At 42.2% G+C, this 23623-nt stretch overlaps 1 protein-coding gene across 2 annotated transcripts in view; it reads right to left on the bottom strand.

Moving 5' to 3' along the window:
* The window catches only part of aPKC (protein kinase C iota type), a 551572-nt gene extending 547434 nt beyond the window's left edge, over nt 1-4138 (bottom strand). For both annotated transcript variants that reach the window (XM_067138622.2, XM_068225692.1), the window contains exon 1: nt 4024-4138. The gene's annotated coding sequence lies outside the window, so the exon portion shown is untranslated. The remainder of the gene's footprint in view (nt 1-4023) is intronic.
* Nucleotides 4139-23623: the final 19485 nt, after the last annotated feature.

Genomic DNA, 23623 nt, shown 5'->3' with positions numbered 1-23623 from the left:
AAAGACCCATCCGGTATAAAAATACTGGAAACTGCAATCAATCAAAAGCTGTCCATCGCCACAATATTATCGTTTTCATGTTATCACTTTCATTTTATCGCACCTACGCGCACTTGCTTTTTTAAAATGCAAACTAATAGGAACAGCGCACTGAACAACTTCATTAAAACATTCGAGCAAAGACCGCACAATGAATAGGGCGTTACTGCCTTACTCTGATGAAGCTGACAGCGGCCATATTTGGACACTGTGGCCCAAAGACTTTAAACGAAAAATTAAAACAGTATATCTCTGAAGGAAGTTTTCTTCACTAAAGTCCGGCTCCATGGCTAAATGGTTTGCGTGCTGACCTTTGGTCACAGGGGTCCCAGGTTCGAATCCCGGCAGGGTCGAGAATTTTAACCGTAATTGGTTAATTCTGCTGACACAGGGGCTGGGCGTGTCTGTCGTCTTCATCATCATCATCATCATCATCACGACGCACAGGTCACCTATGGGAGTCAAATCAAAAGACCTGCACCTGGCGAACCGAACTTCTACTCGGACACTCACGGCACTAAAACAATTGTTTCTCTTCATGGAAAGGTCAAGATACATAAAACTAGAACTCCAAACTCTCTCTAGGTAAATTCTGGAGCTCTCGTTATGTCACAGATTATGTACCCCTACCTTTCGGTTGTGATTCTGAAGGAGAACATGGGGAACTTCAGCCTATATCTTTTGTGTCAGGAAGTGGGCAGTCTTAAGGTATTATGCCTTAACATAAGGAGTGAAACGCTTCCTAACAGACAGAAGTGAGAGGAATGGTGTGGTGGCCAATGGGAATTTATAAAAATAAGGGCCAGAGAGAGAACGAAAATCAGTGTCTACTGTGTGGAGAAAGAATGGAAGAAGCGCATACATTATGAGTTTGTAGGGCAACCGAAGCAATGAGAGTAAAATTCTGGGAAGCGGATATAAAATAAAAATAGAGAGAGATAACTACATTGGCCTAAAGAGAGAATTACATCGGGAAGAATAGCAAATATTTTTGTATTTAAAAAATGTGGGGAAAAAGTAAATTACAATCTTCAAAATAAATACAAACGAGAGTAATGAAGGATAAGAGGCCAGCGTAACCTAGAATAATGAATATAACTACTAGTAAGTTACATATAACATCAAATGTAATAATATATAAATTGTTGTATTGTCGTGTCACTATCTTCTATTCATAATTCAGCCTATAAGTAAGGCATATTGTTAATGGTAGGGTATTCCGAAGGATTTGTGATACAAAAGTATGCATTAAATAAACTAAGGAAAGATACATGTTGTCCTAGACAATATAGCATTGTTAACGTCTAGGACAAAATAAATTAGTTAGTGTAGTAATAGTCAAATAATTATAAGAGGAAAATGTAATACATGTATCAAACTTTAGTGAATTACAATATATTAGCTTCAGGCTATCCGAAACTGGGGGGTGGGAGTGCTCTATTATGCCGTAACTTCATTTTACAAAACCGTTAGTTAAGGTTAAAACTGAGTATCAAGGTAATCACGATGTTTAGAATATTAACACGAAATTTAAAAAAAGCCGCGATCGAGTCCTGTCAGTATCTCCACGTGGTCAAATTAGTTACAGTAGAGTCAGAGAATGAAATGTTAAGTGTGATTGATGCAAGAACACCCACTATTTAACTGCTAGCCCCTGGTGTAGGGGTAAGGTGCCTCCCTATTACCCGCCGACTCTGGTTTAATTCCCGACCAATTTTCAATCCAGGCTGAGGGCTGGAAACCCTCGTGAGAGCAAACGATTAGTTCTCTGGTAAGAGAGACAGCGAACCACATCAAAACGCCAAGTGATACGGCTGAGGATATCATCATACTGATCACGTCGTATTCCAGTGTTTACATCAGGCCTGCACAGCGTACTGCCCGCAATGCTGTTTATTTTGTCCGATCTAACTGACTGAAGCTGTTGAAATATTCGGGGCAATATGAAATGAGAGTGCCCAGCGTTGAATTAAATGTTTACTAAATCTTTACAAAGTTCACGAAGTTTACAAAGTTCAAGCTACTTATGTCACAATAATGTTTCTTTCAACTCGACAATAATTTGTTTTTGGAGTAGTTCTCAATGTTGTATTTAATAACAAACAATTTTAAAAACTATCACCGAAATTTTATTTGCGCTAGTATCGCTGCGGGCAATCCAAAGTTACTTTTCGCTGATCACAGCCGCCTTGATGTCTACGAGCGAGAAGGAATCGTGTTTTCACAACGTTGCCAGCTCAGTGGTTGGCTGTAGTGGTTTTATTACATAAGTGTTATTATATCCTACATTTTTGACAGATTTTCATGAGCATTCACCTTGACGTGATATCAATTTAGGGACCATATTAGTACCAGCCACTTCAAACACTATACCAAACTTTGATATAATGGTAACAAAGGAATACAATGTGTCATATTGAACTGTTAAGGGTACGTGTGATTTTCTCAGTGAAATTATTAGTCTAATTAGACCATATCACCGCCACTATTTTCAATTACCTCAACATATTATTGCTCGCGACATCTATGTTCAAATGTCAAAGACGAGCAATTTGAACGAGAGTAACGCAGCCCGTTCACTACTGCCCACTACAATCCAATGTAGTGCTGTCCGTATATTCGTTAGGTTTCTGTTGAGCAATTTTGCAGTTACTATATCTGCTTGTAAATCATTTTATCATTATTTTAATTGTAATTCCCTAAACATTCAATATATTTATTGATCAGTATTTATTGAAGCCTCCGCGGCTCAGGCGGCAGCGCGCCGGCCTCTCACCACTGGATACCGTGGTTCAAATCCCGGTCACTCCATGTGAGATTTGTGCTGGACAAAGCGGAGAGAGGACAGGTTTTTCTCCGGATACTCCGGTTTTCCCTGTCATCTTTCATTCCAGCAACACTCTCCATTAACATTACATCTGTCAGTCATTTGTCATTGTCCCAGAGGAGTGCGACAGGCTTCGGCAGTCGGCACATTTCCTATCCTCGCCGCTAGATGAGGCTTCATTCATTCCATTCCTGACCCGGTCAGATGACTGGAAACAGGCTGTGGATTTTCATTAATCGGTATTTATTGTAGATCTACTACGAAATTTACGTTAACTTCAGTGAAGTAGTCTAAAATTCTAGGTCTGAAACAACTTCTCCCTTGTTCAGAGGTTCCGAATTCGATTTAGTCGTCAAAGGAGACCAAGTCGAGCGGGCCTGCCGTAGGTCATCTGCCTAGGCAGCAATAGCTTTAGCAGCTGCGCCATGGGTTTGTTTGTTTGTTTGTTTTTTGTTTGTTTTGTACTTAAGGCAAAAATCTTGTATTTGTACGTAATTTCTGACACCGCGACCATAGCTACGTGTTCTCTAGTTCTACGTGGAATCCGAGCCACGCGGTCATGAATTATTATTTTAAAAATACCTCATTCATTGTCCGTGATTCGAACCGCAACTACCTTGATGAGACGTCCGTAACTATAGCACTCGGCTATCACGTTCACCCGCACCTAGTTACACTTCAGAAAAGGAATATGAAATTGTTAGACGATATCCACTTCATACGAAAATACTCTCAATTCTTAATGAAAGGGGCGGATCGAGGACGAGACAGTTGGAACATACGGAGAGAAGGACGGCTGATAGTGATATATGGTTGCACGAACAGAACGTTGCCTTAGAATTATAGAAAGGAGGAAGAGTACTGGTCTAAGAAAAAATATAATTATGATCAGAAAAACGTTCACTTGTTCAGTTAATTTTTTTAAAATTTCGGAATGTAAGCTAAGAAGGAAACGGGATGAATGCTCAATACTTGGATAACCAAGGCCTTTGACTGCCCCTCGATGAACACAAATGCCAGAATGAAGTTACGCCAGCAAAATTGAACGACAGATGTTATATCGAATATTTAAGAGAAAAAAACTAGGGAAAAAATACTCTATTCTCGGAAAGACGTTATCACAGATAAGTGTACATAAGGATATGAAAGACACCAACACGATACACTCTTATATCTTGCCGTTTCGTTGAAAAGAAAAAAAGCCAGCTCAATACAAGGAAAACACTTTCTTCCTATGTTCTTCAAGATTATTCACACACTATCACTTATTCCTCACTTTTCACTCACACGAGTTGGAGCTCACGGCACTTCAGCTAACAGAAAACTGACTAGGCGCGTCAGGTTGTTTCGCTTATCGCTAAACGGACCCTATTATCAGTTGCCATCGAGATACCACCGCTATTTTCAATTATCTCAACATATTACTGCTCTCGATATCTACAGTATGTTAAATTGTCAAAAACACACTATTACAACTAGAACTAACGAAGCCCGTTCGTTATTGACAGTGATGACAATCCAATAGTGTCTGTCCGTACAGTTTTGTCTGCTACATTGGGGCGATTGAAACGCTGGTAATTTCACGACAGCAAAAGCCTCAAGAGCTTGAAAATAAAAATCCACAGCCCGTTTCCAGTCATTCGACCGGGCCAGAAATGGAATGAATGAAGCCGCCATCTAGCGGCGAGGATAGGAATAGTGCCGGCTGCCGAAGCCTGTCGCACTCCTCTGGGGCAATGATTAGTGAATGACGGATGAAATTAAATGATATTGGGGAGTGTTGCTGGAGTGAATTATGACAGGGAAAACCGCAGTACCCGGAGAAAAACCTGCCCCTCCTCCGCTTTGTCCAGCACAAATCTCGCATGGAGTGACCGGGATTTGAACCACGGAACCCAGCTGTGTGATGCTAGGAAACGAGTATTTGGTTGATTTGATCTTTAAGCAAGCGAAAAAAGGTTGACTTGTTTGGTAATAGGCCCTAACATGCAAAATTCTTGAACAAATATGATGCATTTTTTATTTATTGATGGATTGTTTATAACACACTATATTTTTAATTAACAGGCTGAAATATGCCTTGAAATTTTTTTTCGCAAACTCTAGGTATTTTCTGAGTTTTTTTAGACAAGGGGAATATTATAAAAGACAAAAGCATTTGTATGTTTGTATATTTGTTTGTAATGGATAAACTCTAAAACTACTGTCCGGCTCCATGGCCAAATGGTTAGCGTGCTGGCCTTAGGTCACAGGAGTCCCGGGTTAGATTCCCGGCAGGGTCAGGAATTTTAACCATCATTGGTCAATTTCGCTGGCGCGGGGCTAGGTGTATGTGTAGTCTTCATTATAATTTCATCCTCATCATCACGCGTAGGTCGCCTACGGATGTCAAATCAAAAGACCTGCACCTGGCGAGCAGAATATGTCCTCGGACACTCCCGGCATTAAAAGCCATTTCATTACAAAAACTACTGAACATTTAAAAAAAGAACTTCACCTGTAGAAAAATAGAATGCCAGTGAGTAGCATGGACTATATTTGATTTTCAAAACAATTAGAGATCCGTACGGTAGTTGAAATAATATAACCCAAGTTAACACAAATTTGCCACACGAAATTATTTATAGCCAAAAACTAGCGCGAGAGAAGTAAACTACACCAGGCGAGAGAAGAAGACCATGGCCGTTTCCTTTCCACGCGTAGTCCTTCCCTGTCTCATCGTAGCCATAATTCCTATCTGTGTCGTTGCGACGTAAAACCAACTGTAAAAAAATATTCTACTATTTTGCTTTACGTCGCACCGACACAGATAGGTTTTATGGCGACGATGGGACGGGAATGGTCTAGGAATGAGATGGAAGCGGCCGTGGCCTTAATTAAGGTGCAGCCCCAGCGGTTTGCCTGGTGTGAAAATGGGAAACCACGGAAAGCCGTCTTCAGGGCTGCCGGCAGTGGGATTCGAAACCACTATCACCCGGGTACGAGCTCGCAGCTGCGCGGCCCTAACTCCACGGCTAGCTCAGCCGGTACAATTAAATAGAAGTACGGCATGGTCATGCAATTAAAAGTTATTTAGTACTTTAATACACACTAAGGAACTAACAGACACTGAAGAGGCTGCCAGACTGACGAATGCGTGCGTCATACGGGTGAATTATAACTCAGTGTCCACGACCTTGGCAAAAACATTATACCCCTACTACCCTTCCGCACAGCACATGCAAAGTCTCCACTACTTGCCGTAGCGCTATACAAATCGGTTAGCCGCGACGAACGGCATTTGGTGCTTATTTCCGCCAAACATTATGTTAATAAAATTAAAGAAAATAAAGGAAAGAATTAGCAGATAAGACACAAAGACTTGTACAGATAACGTTTCTTTTAAAACTAATTGGCTGTGAGTTTGCATCCGGGAGATCGTGGGTTCGAATCCCACTGTGGGCAGCCCTGAAGATGGTTTTCCGTGGTTTCCCATTTTCACACCACGCAAATGCTGGTGCTGTACCTTAATTAAGGTCATGGCCGCTTCCTTCCAACTCCTAGGCCTTTCCTATCCCATCGTCGCCATAAGTCCTATCTGTGTCGGTGCGACGTAAAGCACTTAGCAAAAAAAAAAAAAAAAACAATTTCCTAGTTCCAGGTGGCTAAAGTAAATATGTAATGTTTACTCCACACAGTGGCGAGGGGCGGGGACGACGTTCCCTTCTCGCCCCACCCCCTAATAGCCGCAACTGTTTGGTAACACGCCAAAGATGCAGAAAAGGAAATTTAATAACGTGTTAATTTATACACGTGTAGACATTCCACGCGATAAAAGAGTTGCTTGTATGAAACAAACACGGTACTGTTCGGTGAAATACTCGTGTAGACGGCATATGTCTGTTTGGAGCTTCGGTTGCATTCCGACCTGGCAGTCCAGTTAAAAGTAATGTATGTGTATTCATCGCTGCTGAACACACTAGCCATTGTCGATAAGCAGACAGTAAATATAATGCGGCTGTACCATACACCAGCCTAGAAGTATGCGGTCGAAAACGATGTTTACTAATGCAAGGGGTGCATTCGACCGGGAACGCTGAGTAACATGCTGCGAGTGTGACTCTGTTGCTTATCTCTTCATATTCTGACGTAACCTACCCGCAGGCAGTAGTTCCCCTGTTAGAATTAGGTGGTAGACACCCCACACATCACTTATGCATGCGGGACATTTATAAGTAGAAAGTACGGCGTTCGGGAGCCACCTGGTATATATATATATGCAAAATTACGATATTCATTAATACCTTTTTTAACTTGTCTACATAGTACTCTCCTATGACAGTAGGTAATGACAGTTTGATCTTTTCAACAGGGTCTTCCTCTTCCAACTCAGCTCCTAAGATGCCAGGTGAATGAGATAACGCTGGCTTGCCGCCTTCTTTGCACATGTTACCGTTAAAAGAACTTATCCCTTACTGTATAGTAACTGCACACCTTATTTGCGTATCGAATATTCAATATGATGCATACTAAAGCTGTAACAGTCGAAGCATTCAGCCTATTACTGTTTTGTGTTTTAATCGATAAAATTCTCTCAGCGGCTATATAAGAATGCAGCAGAGCCAAGCAAATCACAGCAACTGATCTAACATGTCTAAATCTTAATTCTCCATCAATTTACACTATTCCAGAAATGTGGGGGTTGTAGGTTTGACAATCCCTCTTCCTCGTAATCAGAAAAGTAGTTCGCATGATGTTCCATTCATCTAGTGCGTTAATAGGACCTACTTTTGTTTCATATTTCTTGATCATGTAACTTAACTGTACACGAGACCGTTCATCAGATGCACCTAAAGCAATCGTATCTTGGAAAAAAATTAATAAGGAGAGTTCACTCCTTTGAACAGGAAGTTTCTTTCACAGTTTCTTCGAAAGCTATTTGGTAGAACTGTATACACTTACTACTAATGCTACTACTAAATGTGTTCATTCCTCCCCTGAAGGGATGGGGCGGGTCTCGTAGACGGTGACGCCGACTCTCAGGCCAAGAGATGTGTATCGGACAATGAGATGTGAGGAGAAGGTGAGAGAGTTCGCGGCCGTAGCCAATACTAGGAACTGTTCCGACATTCGCCTTAGTGCAGGAGAATGGAAAACCACGGAAAACCATTCTCAGGACAGCCGACGTTGGGGACCAGCTCCTCTCCATCTCCCGAATACAGAGGCGTAGAGCCATAGCAGAGCCGTGGCCACCCCTCCTCTGTTCGGTTGGTCGGTCGGAGTAGAGAGCTGTCGGACCACGGACCAGCCGTGGCCACTTGTAGGCCGAGACCCACTCTGTATCCGCCGACCGAGAAATGGACTACTACAACTAAAATGTTTTCATTCCTCCCCTGAAGGGGAGAGGCGGGCCTCATAGACGGTGACGCCCTTTCTCAGGCCGGGAGATTTGTCGGATGTTATCTTTTAGCGTCCCAATGAGGTCGGACGATCACGGTATACTTGCGACTTCAGGTGACCCCACAACCAAAAACGTAAGGATTGAGGTCGGGGGACCTGGGACGCCAACGATGACACGCCTTCTCTCACGACAGCTCCTTTTATACTGTTCACGAATCTCATGCGGCATCACTAACGTGTTGCTGTCCAGCGCCATATGTTGGCCTGTTTGTGCACTCGTTGTTGGTATCAATAAAACAGCATGTCACGCCGATAATGTGTGTCAAGTATTACCTCTCTCACTCCAATATTCCATGAAGTATTGACTCGGCAAATGTCAACGGATTCTGGCTCACACTGTACTTCAGTTTGATGCTGATTCTTCAGCAGGGGCCCTAATTCAGATTTCACTCAGAGGCAACATATTAGTGGGATGCTTTCGATTACATATAAGTAATCCTTCTCCCCTATTTTTTAAAACTTCTTGATATTGGCAGCAATAACCCCAAGAATCTTTCAGATCCATGTCTGCTCAAGATGATATGATGAAAATGTCCAAACGCCTACAGTGGAAAGTGAATGGGAGAGTCCCTTTCTGATATAATGCAGCACAGTCTGAATGATGTAACCACACAGATATATAGACTCCCATTATTTCGTTTTCTGAACACAGCATTGTTGTTGTTGTTGTTGATGATGATGATAATGATGATGCTTATGCTTGTTGTTTAATGGGGCCTAACATCTAGATCATCGGTCCCTAATGGTACGAAATGCAATGACAATTTAAAAGTCCAAAATTCATCCACTGACCAGAATTTAAAACGTTATGATGAAGAATGAAAGGATAAATACGAATTTAAAATAATCAGCACAGCAACTCACAATACTGAAAGTTAAAGGTAATTTCAAAATCGACCCACTGGTTAGAATTGAAAAACATGACGATGAACAATGATTATGAACTTAAAACAGTCAGTGGATCAGACCCGCAATGCCTCACCTTCCAGGAAACAATATCGAAAAATTCGTATTACAGACCAAGTGACTGCTTACAGAGCACAATTCTAAATCGACGATTATTGTTGTCCAAAGCGGTCCAAAATCCAGATCAACGGCCCCTCATAATGGTACTTGTCGCTAGTAAAGTAGAACCGTGGCATTTCTCAATTTGAGGTACTAATCAACAGTAGCGTAGACTCACGGTGTTCCAAGTGTTATCGTACTACTCACAAGTACTGTACGTCGCACAGGTAACGCAGACATATGGTGTTTCTCACATAATGGCACCACTTGCAGGCAATGCAAACCCATGGTTTTTCCTCACACAGGTGTACTAATCATAGGAACTTGCACTATCCCGTGGTGTTCCTCACATAGTGGGTACTAATCACAGGCAAAGCAGACCCGCAGTGGCGTTCATATAGTGCTACTAATCAAGGCAATGCCCAGACCCGTGGTGTTTCTCACAATAGTACCTACTAATCATAGGACAGGGCGAGTTGGCCGTGCGTGTAGAGGCGCGCGGCTGTGAGCTTGCATCCGGGAGATAGGAGGTTCGAATCCCACTATCGGCAGCCCTGAAAATGGTTTTCTGTGGTTTCCCATTTTCACACCTTAATTAAGGCCACGGCCGCTTCCTTCCAATTCCTAGGCCTTTCCTATCCCATCGTCGCCATAAGACCTATCTGTGTCGGTGCGACGTAAAGCCCCTAGCAAAAAAAAAAAAACTAATCATAGGCAACGTAAGCCCGTGGTGTTCCGCATATATTGCTACTGATCACAAACCTATTGTGTACTTAACATAGTGGACTACTCGCAAGTAAAGCCAACCCATGGTTTTTGCCGAGTGATTGTACTAATAAAAAGTGGTTTCGTGGTTCTAATTCAATCATCCATTGGTCGCCCATTTTAGTCGCCTCTTACGGCAGGTAGGGGATACTGTGGGTGTATTCTTAATCTGCGTTCCTCACTCACAGGGGTGAACATAAAATTAAGAGTAATTTTAATATGTTAGGAAATCGCTATACATATTAAGAAACAATCACAAAATCCTTATAATTTGGCCTATTTTGCAAAAATAAATAAATAAATGCAAATAAATAAATAAATAAATCCCTCAAGACCTATAAGACATCAAATATCCCTAATGTAGGGATTTTACCCTACACCTTGCAACACTGTTAATGATAACGATAAAGAAAACAGAACAATATATTCACTGCCGTAAGAGAGATCCAAGAAATGTTGAAGGGAACGAGGAAATCAACTCTCTCACTGTTCCTTGCTTCTTCCGAGTAGGGTTTGCAAGGGGGGTCGTTAAGACCTGTCATCTCCCCCATCAGTCAGCCGTCAGCGCTGATGACCGTATCTCCGCCTTGTTGAGTGGCTCGTATGAATATTAAGGGGATGTGTACAATCGCTCCACACCACAGCAAACCAACCCAACCAAGCGTATTGATTTCACAAGCCAGCCTCTTAATATGCAAAAGCTGTCATAGGAGTTTCAGACAAGGCGGCACACTTGAAATGTCCAACGATGCGGAATACTCGTGAGCCAAGTGAAGGCACATAACGCACTTTCTGACACGATGACAATGTAAGACATTCGGAATATAACTGGGAGATTATTACATTCTAGATATTTCCGTAACATTTTTCTCATGTGTCTGCCACACCACAACAATCAAAATGTAAACACTAGCCACGGGAAAATGTGATTTTTCAGGATGGTCCAAAATTATACACATGCTAGTTCCAAGGTATTACTATTTGTTGTTGTTGTTGATGATGATGATGGTTGTTTAAAGGGGCCTAACATCTAGCTCATCGGCCCCTAATGGTACGAAGTGAAACGACAATAAAGTCCAAAATCAACCACTGACCAGAATTCAAAACGTGATGACGAAAAATGAATGGGTGAACATGAATTTAAAACAATCAGCGATCCGACCCGCAATGCCCCACATTCCCAGAAACTATCGTAAAGCAATAGTATTACTGACCAAGGGACTGCTTCTCAAGCACAATCCTGAATCGATGATGCGTCTTGTCTCCAGGGTCCAAAATCCAGGTCAAGGGCCCCTATAATGGTACTTATCGCTAGGAAAGTAGAACTATGGTATTTGTTATGTTGCAGTACTGATCAAAAGTAGCGTAGACTCGCGGTATTCCACACATTCTGGTACTACTCACACGTGACGTAATGCGCACATATAACGCACATTGTGGCGCCATTTACCGGCATAAGTGCAATAATCACAGGGACTCGTACTATCCCGTGGTGTTCCTCACATAGCGGGTACTACGCATAGGCAACAAAGACCCACGGTGTCGCTCATATACTTGGTGCTAATCACAGGCAACGCCCAGACCCGGTGTGTTTCCCACCTAATGGTACTAAATACAGGCAACGAAAGCCCGTGGTGTGCCGCGTACAGTGCTACTAATCATAGGCAAAGCAGAACCACGATGTCGGTCATATAGTGGTACGAATCACAGGACACGCGCAGACCCACGGTGTGGCTCATATAGTGGTACTAATCACAGGCAACGCCCAGACCAGGCGTGTTTCTCACATAATGGTACTAACTACAGACAATGAAAGCCCGTGGTGTGCCTCGTACAGTTCTACTAATCACGGGTACTGTAAATTCCACCCTGATTCATGCTCTGTTGCTACTAATCACAAACCTATTGTGTACCTACCATAGTGGTACTACTCGCAAAAAAGGTGACCCATGGTGTTCCCCGTGTGATGGTACAAATTACAAGTAGTCTCATGGTACTAATTCTATGATCCCGTGGTCGCCCCTCTTAGTCGCCTCTCACAAAAGGCAGGGGATTCCGTGGGTGTATACTTCGTCTGCGTCCCCCACCCAAGGGGGTTTACTAAATATGGTCTGCTTCCGTAGCCGCCGCCGTCGGAGGCCTGGTTTCGATTCCCGGTACTGCTAGAGATTTAAGATTGGCAGGAGGGCTGGTAAGTGGTTAAAAAATGGGAGACGTCCGTGTAATTTGGATCACTTAACTTTAAATGCCCATAACTCTATTGACCTTAATGAAAACAGACAGTGCATGAAATTACTAGGCGAAAATAAAGGTTAATATTATTTTTAGGATTTGTTTCAAAGTAATATTTATTCTAAAATTTGTTGTGTAACTTGTAACGTGTTTGCAATTGTAAGTTATATACTGTATTTATTATGCAATAATAATCAATAAAATACGACACTATGGATTGCAATCGTCCCTTTTGTCATGTAGGACACCGATAAAACAATTCATCCGGAATTTTGGCGCAATTTGCATACACCCAATTTTTGCAACTATTGCACTGAATTCTGTCATCATCATTGTTCAGGGGATATCCGTGGAGCAGAAAGTGGTGAAAGAAGGTGCTGGTTTTGAATGGGTCTAACTACGATATAAAAAGTTAATTTAAAAATTTAAAAAAAAGGTTATAATTCTCTTTAAATCACAAACTTAACAAATTTTTCATTGCGTGAAATCAACAAAATCTCAGATACAATGCCAATTTTGCTACAAGGGTGGAACACCCCAGAATAGGGAATTTAACAATTTTGTGCTTAAAGCCCCTAGTTCACACAATTACAATTTCAAAGTGGTATTATTTCGACAAGGATAGAAATCTCCCGAATTCAAGAGCACTTTTCTCCAACAAATTTATTGCCTTCCAAAGGCACTCCTCAATATTACAGTAAACTAGAAAAGAGCTTACATGCTCTCTAACATTCACAGGTTAAATAAATGGCCCGAACACAAACTAAATGGAAGCGTACGCTTGCGCTCCTAGATAATGAAGTATTAAAACCCTAACAGGGCTCTCGCCCCGATGACACAGGGGCTAATCCCAAGCTACTGAGGTAACTCGAATGAAAATTAATTCAATATATTACAGGAAAGAAAAACAGTACTAAATCGTAGTCACCTCAAACCAAGTTGAAGGGGAACTCGAGAGGGTAACGCACTCTCTATCCCCGATTTACAGTTTTAAGGAATTATGAAATTTTACATGAAAAGGAAGAAGTTTACATCGAACGGTTACATACTTGGAAATTCGGTCCTTCCTCTCATGTAAGTCGGCGGAGGTGGCAACAGAGATATAAAACTGATGGCCCTTACCTGGGCTGATGAACTGCCCGGCGAAGAATGAGGCGCCCCGCCTCCTGTCTTAACACGCACTCATAGAAATTCGGCGATCAAATGACAAGGTAGCAAGAAAAACCGCAGCTTATATACCCGAAGGGAAGGTTCGAGAGGATTCTGGACTAATCCGGACACACCATCACCGTTTTTATTGGACAATTCAAAAGGCTACAAGAAGCCTGTGATAGGCTGAAAAATAGTTACAGAAATTTCTAATTGGTCAGATTCAAAGCTGGCGGAATGAAAAAGAAGTGTCGCCAACCCAAAAATAAATGAACATTGATTCAGTTATGAAACCCTAAACACCAAACTTCTTTAAATTACAAGTTCTTCCACCTTGCAACCAGAGTGCTTGACCAGAGTTTTTTGTAATGACATCCATGGAGGAAAGTTTAAACTTCTTGAAGTACACCAAAACAAAACAAAATAAATCCAACCAGTTTAGGAAACTTAGAAATGACAAACTTCTCAATTATTCAGTAGCGACATCTTCGTATTACTGTCCCAACTTCCTGCAGAAGCAGTTTCGTGTTTTGTTGGATAGATAGAGTTCATTAAGGCGCTTCATTTGAATGAGCGGAGTTGAGGTGTACCTCCGGGCACAATAATAATTGTCACATACAATGCCATCAGCGAACTCCTCAACTGTAATTACGTAGGCTGTTGGACCTGAAACCAGCCCTCAGATACACGTAAAAATCACTGACCTAGTCGGGAATCGAACCCGGGGCCTCCGGTTAAGAGGCAGACACGCTTCCCCTACACCGCGGCTCCGGACTCAAATTATAAAACAAATTTATTTTAGAATCATCAGTAAAACTATGAAGGAACGTAAATATGGAAATTGTTTCAACAGTCTCGGGCAGTCCAAATTACACGACATGCAAAGATTTAATCAAAAACTAAATAATATGAGAAATAGTTAAAATTTTAGAATGAAACTGTGTTAAAACAGGTATATATTTCATCATCAGTACTTGTAAAACATGAACTCCCTCTTGGCTGAAATACCTACCTCACAGTCCACTTACTTGTCTTCGTATGAGTTGACAAGGGATGTGAGTATTGAAATTATTTTCCTCTCCCCGCTTCAACCTTAAGTCCATTAACAAAACAACTTCCAGGTAGAAAACGTCCCTCGGTTGTCATGCTGACCTTGTCTCAGATAGGGTGTGACCAAATTAGCAAATACCAAAAATATTATTTCGTCTTTTTTCTTCCGCGTTTTCCCACACCTGTGGGGTGGCGGGTGCGAACTGCGCCGCACATGTGGATTTGACCCTGTTTTACGGCCGGATGCCCTACCTAACGCCAACCCTATATGGAGGGATGTAATCACCATTGCGTGTTACTGTGGTGGTTGGTAGTATGGTGTGTTGTCTGAATATGAGCAGGAAAGTGTTGGGACATACACAAAACACCCATTCCCCGAGTCACAAGAATTAATCAAGGCTATTACAATCCCTGATCCGGCCGGGAATAGAACCCGGGGCCCTCTGAACCGAAGGGCAGTACGATAACCATTCAGCGAACGAGTCGGAAAAATACCAAACATATTATCGGTCCAAATTACACGCAAATCCAAATTATATGGACTTCCCCTGCAGGCAGCCTCCCTCCAATGCGGGTGTACTTAAAAAGAGCTTCACCACCGCGCTGTGAGCACACAAGTGTAGTTACTTAACTACTATGGTTCATGCGGAAGAACCTGGGTTCGATTCCCCGCCTCAGGAAGTCGAAAATTTTAAGGAACGAGATTTCAACTTCCGGACGTACATATGGTCCTGAGCTTCACTCATCCTACACCGAAATTGAGTACCAGGTTAATTCCTGGGGGCTAAGGCGGTCGCGCGTGGAGCTGACCACCCTACCCAAGTGCTGAGGTTACGGATAGTGGAAGCCTTTACCTTCCACCCCTCTCAGGGCCTTCAAGGTCTGCACGAAGATGACTTTTTGACTGTTTAAGAAACTAGAACATGTACTTCACCCCGCCACGTTTGATTTTTTGTTTTACAGAGAAATGTATAAACATGAAAACAAATCAGAAACTTGACAGGCCGTAACTCAGAGAGAAAGTAATTTCAACTTCTCCATTTTTTCGAGCAAATTATCTTTCTTAAATGTAATTTAAAAAGTTATTTTTTTCAATACTGGACCTTTTACGACTTTCAAAGTCGGTAGCAAACTCTCTCTTCCGCTCCTTACATTTAAACGGAACCCTTTCAAAGCCGGTAATGAGCAAACACACGGGCAAGCCATTATCGTATGGCATGCTGCAGTAATGGCAGTCAGCTGGTATAGCGGAAAGTGCAGTGCAATTTACTGCCGGATAAAACCTAACTCCCACGGGAGAACATACCCCAGTGCCTAGAACCGTCCCCATGGAACAGACTACTGAGCAACCCCGAGACCACGGGCCTCGCGGGAGTACATGGATAGGTCACTACAGCAGTGGAGAAATGATGTTAACCACGACCTCATGAGCTGCTTCGTGCTCGGGGAAATTTGCACCAACAATCCCCTAACTGCTCTAGCAAGTCTGGTAAAAACAAATCAGTAGAGCTACGTGCACAGGTGGGAGGGGAGATTCAATAATAAATGTTGGTATTACACGGATATTTTGAATATGCATTTTGTATGGATTAAAACCACATTTTGGTTTTCCGTGGTTTCCCATTTTCACACCAGGCAAATGCTGGGGCTGTGCCTTAATTAAGGCCACGGCCGCTTCCTTCCAACTCCTAGGCCTTTCCTATCCCATCGTCGCCATAAGACCTATCTGTGTCGGTGCGACGTAAAGCCCCTAGCAAAAAAAAAAAACCACATTTGTTGTTGTTGTGTGGATTATCAGTCCATAGAGTGTTTTGATGCATCCTCCATGCCACCCTATCCTGTGCTACCCTGTTCATTTATACGTAACTACTATATCCTGCATCCAGGGCCGGTGACAAGGGGGACCAGAGGGGGCAAATGCCCAAGGGCTCAGGTTCCCGGGACCAAAAATGAATTAAAAATAAAAATTTAAAAGTCAAATAAATTTAAATGCCAATAAGAATTCAAAATTTTGTTGTATTCAAAGTGAAAAAACAAATCAAGGTTGAGCGTGTGTCAGTGTGCAGCGTTGTTGTTGTTGTTGTTGTTGTTATCAATTTCATACCAAGGTTGTACTATATTCTTTCGCAATGACCCCAAAAATATGCACTAATTTTGTAGCAAAGTGGCAGAAAGGTTACTCCACAAATGTACCACAATGCTTGCTTCGAAAGATACAGCAAAAATACACCAACTTTACACAGGAACTAAATAAATTTTAAACCATTATATTTGTGGCTCAAATAAAAAGAAAGTTGCACAAATTTTGCACCAAAATGACACCAAGGTGAATCCACAAATGCACCCAAATCCTTGGTGTACTTTGAAGCAATTTTGAAGCAAATTTGGTTCAGCAGTGGTGTTAAAATAAAGAAGGTTGAAAGAAAATCCTTGGTGTATTTTTGGACCGAACTTAGTACAGTAATTAACTGATTACTGCACCACGTTTGGACCGGTAAAAATTTTGTACCAATTTTCGGTGCAAACTCCGCCACCAAGTGCTGATAGTCAGGTAAGTCTTGGTTATAAAATAACCTGCAAGTTCGCAGGGGGTACCGAGTGTGATTTGGGGCCCGGTCCCATCAGCTGCACAGGGCCCTGAGAATCCTGCCACCAGGCCTCCCTATATCTACTCTAACCTGTGTGTATTTACATCTTGTTCTACTCCTGCCGATTATACCGCCTACACTTACCTCGAAGCTAACTGAACGAGTCCTGGGTGTCTTAGGATGTGCCCTATCATTCTATCTCATATTAACGTCAAATCTCGTTCTCCTTTCACCAATTTAATTCAGTATCTCTTCATGTGTGATTCAATCTACTCACCTCACTTTCAACATTCTCTTGTAACACCACATCTATCTTTCTGAGCTAGTTTTCGACAAGGTTCCACTTCCATACAATTCCACGGTCGAAACGAAAGTCTTCAAAAACATATTCATAATTCCTAATTTCTAATTCGAAGTGAGCAAATTTCTGTTCTTCAGAAAGGCCTTCCTTGCTTATGATAGTCTGCATTTTATATCCTTCTTACTTCTGCCATCGTTAGTTATTCCTACTACGCAAATAACAATGTTCATCTACTTCCTTTCAGACTTCATTTCCTGATCTAGTAATTTCATTAGACTGCACTTCATTACCTTTGTTTCTGGATGTATTTTCATCGTGTACTCTTTCTCCAAGACTGTGTCCATACCACTCATCAATTTCTCTACATCTTCTGCAGACTCAGATAGAATAACGGTATCATCAACAAATCTCTAAGTTTTCGTTTCTTCTCCTTGGATTGTCATTCCCTTTGCAAATTCCTCTTTGATTTCTTTTACTGCCTCTTCTATGTAAATACTGAAAAGGAGAGAGAACAAACTGCAGCCTTGCCTCACTCCTTTCTGGATTGCTGCTGGTTTCAAGTTAACGTTTAACAGAACACAGTCTTTCTTATAGAACAATGCTCTCAACTTAAAAACTACGACAGCATATAAAATGCTACGAATGTTTGACCCTTCTCTATGGTGTTGAGACATGGACTTCGAAACAGGCACACATTTTTTTTTTTGCTAATTGCTTTACGTCGCACCGACGATGGGACAGGAAAGGGCTAGGAGTGGGAAGGAATAGACCGTGACCTTAATTAAGGTACAGCCCCAGCATTTTCCTGGTGTGAAAATGGGAAACTACGGAAAACCATCTTCAGGGCTGCCGACAGTGGGATTCGAATCTACTATCTCCCGAATACTGGATGCTGGCCGCATTTAAGCGACTGCAGCTATCGAGCTCGGTGGGCACACATTTCAGAAGATGGAACGTTTCGAAATGTGGCTACATAAAACAATGTTGAAATTTCCAGGCTTGAACATGTAAACAACGAAAATATTTTACAAAAGCATTCACAGCAAAACGGAACTCCTGGTTGTCATCAAATTTGAAAGACAATCTAAGAACGACACGTAGCCTACTTCGTGGCTACAAATGCAAGATGCTGCATCGTATTTTGAGGGACAAACTCAAAGGACAAAACTCGTTACTAACAGTGTCATCTTCAAATGAGAATAATGTTATATGTTTATAATTAAACTCTAAGGTTCTCATGGACAGAATTCGCGTCGATTACAGACATTCTGAGGACTTGTAGAATACTGTGCATTTTTATTTCCAACTTCACCTCTTTGTGCAAAATTACCTTTAATACAATATGATTAAGATGCTCGAATGTCAATACTGTGATGAAGTACACTACCTTGTATCTCGTCTGATTTTTGTTAACACTCCTACCTCCAATAAACAACAGCAATATTCGAATTCCTTTCCTTGAAATCGTACTGATGTTATCCTCGGATGGTTACGAACAGGACGTCGACGGTGGTCCAGTTCGGAAACATATAACAAAATATCTCACGTCCTTTTAAACATTTGCACTTAAGAGATGTCTGAGTGCTGGAGATTTCCACTTGAAAGGAGTTCCTTAGCGTCCATGTAAATCTTTTTCCTTTCATTTGCATTGCGCAGACAAAACCTGCACAATGGCACCAAATTACCTGATGCTCGCGGCGCTTCTAAGGCTGATTCTCCACGAGCAGGTAAAACGCCGCTGTTCGCCCGCCTGACCGCTCAAACTTTTTGCATATTCTACACGAGCGGTTGAATTGACGCCTGTAAACAGCGCCAAAAACGCCGGCGACAAACGCAGCCATTCTCCACCAGCGATAAACCTGCCATACTATAATGATGGATGTCGTACGAATAGGTTGTGTTGTCGGAGCTGTTCAACTACAGTTATTAGCAATATTAAGAAATGAACCTAGTAAGAAAAGACGTTGGTGGACTCACCCTGCGTTATCGAATCGGCTCACCACTGGACAATTTAAGTTAGAGGCTCACTTAGTAGTAGTAGTAGTAGTAGTAGTAGTAGTAGTAGTAGTAGTAGTAGTATGACCTGGTTTAGGATTACAATTTGCTGGGGCTGTACTTTAATTAAGGCCACGGCCGCTTCCTTCCCACTCCTAGCCCTTTCCTGTCCCATCGTCGCCATAAGACCTATCTGTGTCGGTGCGACGTAAAGCAACTTGCAAAACAAAAACAAAAGCAAAGAATTACAGTTTAGGCCTACTCGGAATTATAGAACCACAATTCACTAAATAATTCAAAATTCAACCCTGAAAAGAGCCGTTTCGTAAGAACTTCTGCTTCACTTTTATTAAATCTATATTCATTTTATTCCAAATTGGCAGTGAAGAGGGGCTTTCTCCTCTGGCTTTGAGGAAGAATTTGCCTCCAAGTCAGATAGTTTCTTCCCCCGCCAGTGTAGTGAATTGAGATTTTCCGATTCATCGTGTATTCCTAGCCTAAAGTGTGATGTTGCTCCACTGGGAGGGCTGGTTGCTGTTGATCTTGAAGACTTGATTGAAAATCAAGAGGATTTAATCGTAAAGGTGTTGTAGCTGGATCTGCATAACAAGTCTGTAGGGCAGAATTAATGATCTGGAACTCTCCACTATTCGACCCTGCCCCATCCCCGCCGAAAAAAAGACGAAGAGTGTTCATAGATCACGGCTGTCTGCGGCTTGGTCATTCAGGCTCTGAAAATTTGGATTGTTTGATGGGCAGCGTAGTACTGTTCGTTAAAAGTGAGAAAATGCGTGGTTTTTCATCTGATCGAGTATTTCATATGAATGCATTGCTTTTAATCGCGCCATTCCTACTGACATCATTGTAATGACCTATGTTCATTTCAGTTGGGAAAATGACTAAGACAGTCTTTCTGAGGATGTAAAAAGGCAGTGTCTGCCATTATAATCTAAACTCCCCAACCTGATTGTGACTGATGGTAGGCAAGCGGGCCTATCGTTACAATGAGTATTCCCTAACCCAGTCTTCATATGAGAAAAGACGTTTGGTGACTTTCCCGTCGCGTTTCTAGGGTAACGTTAGGAGCTATGGAATTTGATACAATCTTGCTCACAACGTGTACACTACCTAACCTATACTTCTGTATACAATGTAGAATTCCGTAGCGAAGCACGGGTACATCAGCTAGTAAAGAATATACTACACTTCAGGCAGTTCCTATCGTGCGACAGAGGCGGGTGAACTGCTCACTGCCGCCACGTGGAGTATGACTCGCTGTTCTACCGCTAGCGGGAATGACGCCTCTGCTGGCGTTAGACCCGCCTGCCCGCTCATGGACGCGTCCACCCGCGGCGTGCAAACCGCCCGTGTAGACAACTCTACAAATACCCCATAGTTCTGTTCCGCACGCGGGTTTGTAGCGGGCGAACAGCGGCGTTTTACCTGCTCGTGGAGAATCAGCCTAAGGCTGATTCTCCACGAGCAGGTAAAACGCCGCTGTTCGCCCGCCTGAACGCTCAAACTTTTTGCCTATTCTACACGAGCGGTTGAATTGACGCCTGTAAACAGCGCCAAAAACGCCGGCGACACGCGCGGCCATTCTCCACCAGCGATAAACCCGCCATACTGTAATGATGGATGTCGTACAAATAGGTTGTGTTGTCGGAGCTGTTAAACTACAGTTATTAGCAATATTAAAAAGTAAACCTGGTAAGAAAAGACGTTGGTGGACTCACCCTGCGTTATCGAGTCGACTCACCACTGGACAATTTCATTTAAAGTTGTGCGAACACAGGAACTATCCGGAAATGTTTTTCCAATATTATAGAATGTCAGTTGCTTCATTCGATGAGCTTTTTGAACTTATTAAGTTGCGTATTACTAAACTAGTGAAGTGGTAGTTTAGGGGAAGTCCTGAAATTTAATCCTCAAATATTTATATTTTTAGTGGTCTTATCAATAAATATTACATAAATCAAGTTATATAGAATTAAATTTCCTATCATTTATATCTCTTACATGTTTACCGTACCGGCTATGATAACAGAGACATTCATGAATTTACATTTTTGTTGCTAAGTCCATATCAACGCCGAACCAGGAGAAAATGGGTTAACAGAATATGATGAAAATCGGTACATAGAGTCGGGGAATAAGAAACTACAGTCTAAGCTGTAAACAATTTTATTCACCCTGGATGAAACTGCAGTTTAGGAAAAGGCACCTAAAATGTATTTTTTAATACCTACAATAAGTTATTGGTCCTATCGAAAAGTACTCCATAACAAAAGTTAGAGATAATGCAATTTCCGATCATTTATGTTTTATTGCCAAAGACCGTAGCCGTGTTGAAACACCGGATTCCGTGACATCTCCGAAGTTAAGCAACATCGGGCGTGGTCAATATTGGGATGGGTTGCCACACTGGATCCCGTGAGATCTCCTAAGTCATTGGGCGTGGTCAAGCTCCGGCTCAGACACACCTCTGGGGAGGTTCGGACCTGCCTTCGAGCAGAATACACCCTTACCTTTATGTTTTATTCAGTTTCACCACACCGACTATGATAAGAGTGGTATTTCAGAGTCGGAAGAAAACTAAATGTGAAGGCCTACAATATCGAAAGCGCATAACATTCGTCAACAATAACATTATATTGACCATTGTTTGTTGTGATGTTCTTTGTCTCTTATGCTGCCGCTTAACTCCGATATATGGGATTACTGCTGCGTACAGAGTATAACAGCCTGACTGAATATTGGCGGGAAATAGCTGGGGAGTTAGAAAAAGTTCATCTTTAGTATTCCATTCCTCTGGTTCATACATTTCCTGATACTGCTGGTACGTAACAACTGGTTCATCATAGTATTCCAGCTATTCCATCCCTACACTGACGCGCTGTTTTGAAAGAGCAGTGTGCACATTTAACGCAGAGGCACACTTAGTAGTAGTAGTAGTAGTAGTAGTAGTATGACCTGGTCTAGAATTACAATTTAGGTCTACTCCAAATTATAGCACCATACTTCACTAAATAATTCAAAATTCAACCCTGAAAAAAGCCGTTTCTTAAGAAAAGCTTCTTCCGCTTCACTTTTATTAAATCTATATTCATTTTATTCCAAATTAGCCGTGAAGAGGGGCTTTCTCCCTGGCTTTGAGGAAGAATTTGCCTCCAAGTGAGATAGTTTCTTCCCCTGCCAGTGTAGTGAATTGAGATTTTCCGATTCATTGTGTATTGCTAGGAAACAGAGTAGTAAAAGGGCATAGCTTTTGCCCTGGGACTCTCCACTATTCGACTCTGCCAACCTCCCCGCCCCCGAAAAAAAGACGAAGAGTGTTCACGGATTACGGTTGTCGGCGGCTTGGTCACTCCAGCTCTGAAAATTTGGATTGTTAGATCGCCAGCGCAGTACTGTTCATTAAAAGTGAGAAAATGCGTGGTTTTTCATTTGATCGAGTATTTCATATCAAAAGATTGCTTTTTAATCGTGTCATTCCTACTGACATCATTGTAAAGACTTATGTTAATTTCAGTAGGGAAAATGACTAAGACAGTCTTTCTGAGGATGTAAAAAAGGCAGGTGGAGATTGAGTGTCTGCCATTATAATGCCCCCCCCCCCCAACTTGATTTTGACTGACGGTAGGCAAGCGGGCCTATTGTTACAATGGATATTCCCTAATGCAGTCTTCATATTAGAAAAGACGTTCGGTGACTTTCCCGTCACGTTTCTAGGGTAACGTTAAGAGCTATGGAACTTAATACAATCTTGCTCACAACATGTACACTACCCAACCTAGAATTATGTAGAATTCCGTAGCGAAGCACAGGTACATCAGCTAGCAAAGAATATACTACACTTCAGGCAGTTCCTATCGTGCGACAGAGGCGGGTGAACTGCTCATTGCCGCCTCGTGGAGTATGATCCGCTGTTCTACCGCTAGCGGAAATGACGCCTCTGCTGGCGTTAGACCCGCCTGCCCGCTCATGAACGCGTCCACCCGCGGTGTGCAAACCGCCCGTGTAGACAGCTCTACAAATACCCCATAGTTCTGTTCCACAAGCGGGTTTCTAGCGGGCGAACAGCGGCGTTTTACCTGCTCGTGGAGAATCAGCCTAAGTGAGTTTCATTGTGGTACCTCTAAGACAAGGAGTCTATCAATTTACAACAAGATATCTTTCTTCGTCACTATATGAAGTTCAAGTGGCAAGTCGCATCTCTCTTCGCCATGATGT

This window comes from Anabrus simplex, chromosome 1 (genome assembly GCF_040414725.1).
Source record: "Anabrus simplex isolate iqAnaSimp1 chromosome 1, ASM4041472v1, whole genome shotgun sequence".
In the NCBI taxonomy this organism is placed as follows: Eukaryota; Metazoa; Arthropoda; class Insecta; order Orthoptera; family Tettigoniidae; genus Anabrus; species Anabrus simplex.
This window is presented reverse-complemented; position numbering and strand designations above follow the sequence as displayed.